A 3,518-nucleotide genomic window follows, 5' to 3' on the forward strand; every position below is an offset into this window, starting at 1 on the left:
GTTCCTGCTGTGGGATTATATTAGTGTCAGGTTTCTAACCTTAGCCTTAGACCCTGACTAGACATGGAAGCTTCCCCCCAGATTATTAGTCATGCTAAATTTAGTCCCACCAAACCCCAAACAGAAAGCAGCAGATTCTGCAAGCTGGACCTCCACAGACTGATCCAGGGCAGCAAAAACTGCGGAAGATGTTTAAGCAAGATAATGCGTGATTTTGACCCTTTTGTTGGCTGTCATTGATGCTCTGAGACCCACTGACTACCCTCAAGACCCCATGCCTCAGATCTTCCAGAAACAGTTGTCAGTCACTTTCCAATAGCATCCACTGGACACTGGAATTACTGGCCCTCTGGAAACCTGAAGGGGGCGGTATTTGAAAATCTGTAAAGTTTGAATATGGGCTTTATGGGGAGAGAATGACCAGACAGAACTGCCATCTTTCCAGAAAAAGAGAGAATTTAAAAATCACTTAATGGTGCCATTTGGGCTTAATATCCACAAGCTCAAAACTTTTCCAACACACTTCCACATCCCTTCTCAGCCTCCAAATGACTTCAGTTGCTCAGAGACAATCCACTCTGTGTCTGCAGCATCAATTTGATTTACAGAGCATTTCAAAATATTTATATATTTTTTAGGGTTTCCATCACGGCCTCAGCCAGTAACCTGCTGTGTTTGAAAATGTCTGAGCAGTAATTGTCATTGTTTGCAACAGTTATTTTGGATGGCAGTGAGTGCCGTGGCATTTTGTAGAATCTAAGAATGCAATTACCAAAGTTGTATACATAATCCAAGTGACCTCCTGGCTTCAGAAGCTCAACCCTTACGAAAAAAGGGATAACAACAGCAAAACGTTTGTTTAATTTTTCTTCTGTAGTTGGTCAGTTGTAGGTGGATTACATTATGGCCAATTTGGCAAAAAGATGATTAGTGTAACAATTCCTTATAAGTACAAAACAATATTGGATTCAAGATACAAGAAAGACTATGACGGGGATACTGGGCTCCTCGACCCATTTTCTTACCTAAGTGTTTGTGGAGGAAATTGGATACTGAGGGGATGTCTGTGTCTTGTAATGATTCATTCTTGGTGATGCAAGAGATTGTTTTCTACCAATTAAAAGAGGGCACTCCAACATCATTTAAAAACAAGTTGCTAGCAGTCAAGAAGTTTATGTTCAAAGAATCCAAACCTATTCATTAAAAAGGAAACAATTTTGGAATTAATAAATGAACTTACAAGTTGCCCCATGTTTATGAAGGATTTGGGGGGGTTGGATCTTATCAGTTTCTGGCAGGCTCAGGTTACTCTTCGATTTTTTTTCTTTCCCCTTTTGTTCTTCTGCTTTCAGATACTGTCTGGAAACTGCACAGCAAAAGCCCACCTGCAGTGTGAACCAGACCTAAGTAAAGAATTGATAAACAGAACCTCTTGATTTCCAAGCAGGTCAGTGGCTTGGGTAACTAACTGTATTGCGAGAAATACAGAATTGCCAAGAACAAGTCTCAAAACTTCCAAGCTTTCTTTAAGTAAAAACAATAATTTGTCAAATAGAAATACCCATGATTATTTTCCTCACCCCTTGGAGGTTTACACAACAGTCTCCCTCTCCTGTCTCTGAGCTTGCACGGTGCCTGTGGATGACTTCCAGCCTCCATGGGTTCCAAGCCTAAGCCATAGCTTTCCCTCACATCTAAGCTCGGATAGTGCTCTGCTTGCTCCAGGCCCTCTTCTTGGTTTCTCTGCTTTCCAGCTTGTTTTTAGGCAGTCAAGAGGGCCCTGGAAAACTGATATGAAACTGGCCCTAAGCAGGTCCTCTGAAGGCCTTTGAGAACCTGAACCTCACTGAGTGAAACAGACCAAAGATGGAACCCAGTGACTCAGGGCTCTCTCTCACTATTTGAGGCCCATTTTTATTTATTCCTGTCTTCACCACCCCCTTCCCTCCATCCACTGTCTCCTAGTTCCTGCATGAAGTTATATCAGGTGTAGACATGTACCCCTAGGCACACCTTCTTGCCCCAAAGCACAACAGATTTATTTGAAACACTGCTACAAACCCTAGTCCAACTCCCAGGGTCTAGGAGAACAGCAACTGCAGCATGCCAGCAGCACGAACGGGCTGTCTTGGGGGAAAGCCCTGCCAGCGAGTCTCTGTGGGGGGAGATTTCTGTCAAGACAGGCTAATCATTCCCAGTCGAGCTGGGTGCTGTGGGGCTGCATGCAGACAGCTGTCAGCCATGGTTGGGTGAGGGGAGGCAGCCACGGTGAGGGGCTAGTGTGTATTTGGAAAGGAGCAGAGAATCCTGAGCACAGACTAAGGCAGTGCTCAGATAATGGTAATAACAATTACATCTAAAGTGTCTGCCACCTAAAGAGGTGACCTCATGCAAGTCTCTTGATAAATCATCCAGAAAATTCCAGCAGCAAGTTGTCCTCCAGGAGGATCTTCCCTTTTTTCTCTTTTCAGATTATGCACATGACCAAGATAAAATGGCTTAGTGGCTACCGTTTACATAAATTACATGGCTCTGAAATGCCAATTTTGTTTCCAGGCAGGCAAATCTGTCAGCCAAAGGAGCTTTTATAATGTAAGCTGGAATAGGTACTTCCTCCCTGGTTCATGTATACCCCGTTTGTTTTTTATTACTGTAAGCATGCCTTTTGATTAAAGCAAATGCAAGCATTGCCATTTTTATTCATTCATTCACTCATTTTAAAAGGAGATTGATGCTTTTGTGATGTAAAGATGTTCCCTAGGAAGCAATGACTGCCTCTGCTGGAAGAGTGGATTTAACAACAAATACATTATTCTTGCAAAATTTTTCCTTGTGCCAGGAAAGCAAAGTGATCTGAGCTTCCTGGGGGAAAGCTGCTTGTCTGTGCATATTCAAGTTGGTGGTAGAAAGGGGTCCAGACCCTCCTGGTTCACTCCACTAAACCACCCCAAAACAAGAGCTGGCAAATTAACCCTTTAATGTAACTTTAACAATATTAAAGTTTAGATCCTGGGGAAATGGGAGGCTACAAGTTTATCTTCCTGTACTTATGCCTGAGTGTGAATGCAAAATTGGAGAACAGATTTTGACAGAAAGGAATCAAAGAATGTTGGATGACTATCAAACCCGAATTATCAGTCTCACATTCTACATTCTAAGTGGTCCTTGAACAACTCCATTCAGCCTAAGTGACAGGTCTGTGTGAGGGTTGTTCTTTTGAATTCTCTCATCCCAGTGAGATTGGTCCTACTTCTGCTTCTGTTGTTCAGAGCAAAATACAAGTTATTCTACTTTTCACTGAGGGCCTGCAGATATTTGAGGCTAGCCACCATGTTCTGTCAGCCCTTTGATATCTAGGTTCTGGCCTGTCTTTGACTCACTTCATGTGGTATGATTTCCACTGTCCCACTGTCATCAGCTAAACTTACTCCAATGGCCCAGATGTTTTAAAATGCAACATCGAGACTGAACACACATTCCAGATGCTCTGTAGAATGCGTTCTGTGATCCAAATAAAA

The sequence above is a fragment of the Condylura cristata genome, unplaced genomic scaffold (assembly GCF_000260355.1).
Source record: "Condylura cristata isolate star-nosed mole 26May11 unplaced genomic scaffold, ConCri1.0 scaffold00007, whole genome shotgun sequence".
Lineage (NCBI taxonomy): Eukaryota > Metazoa > Chordata > Mammalia > Eulipotyphla > Talpidae > Condylura > Condylura cristata.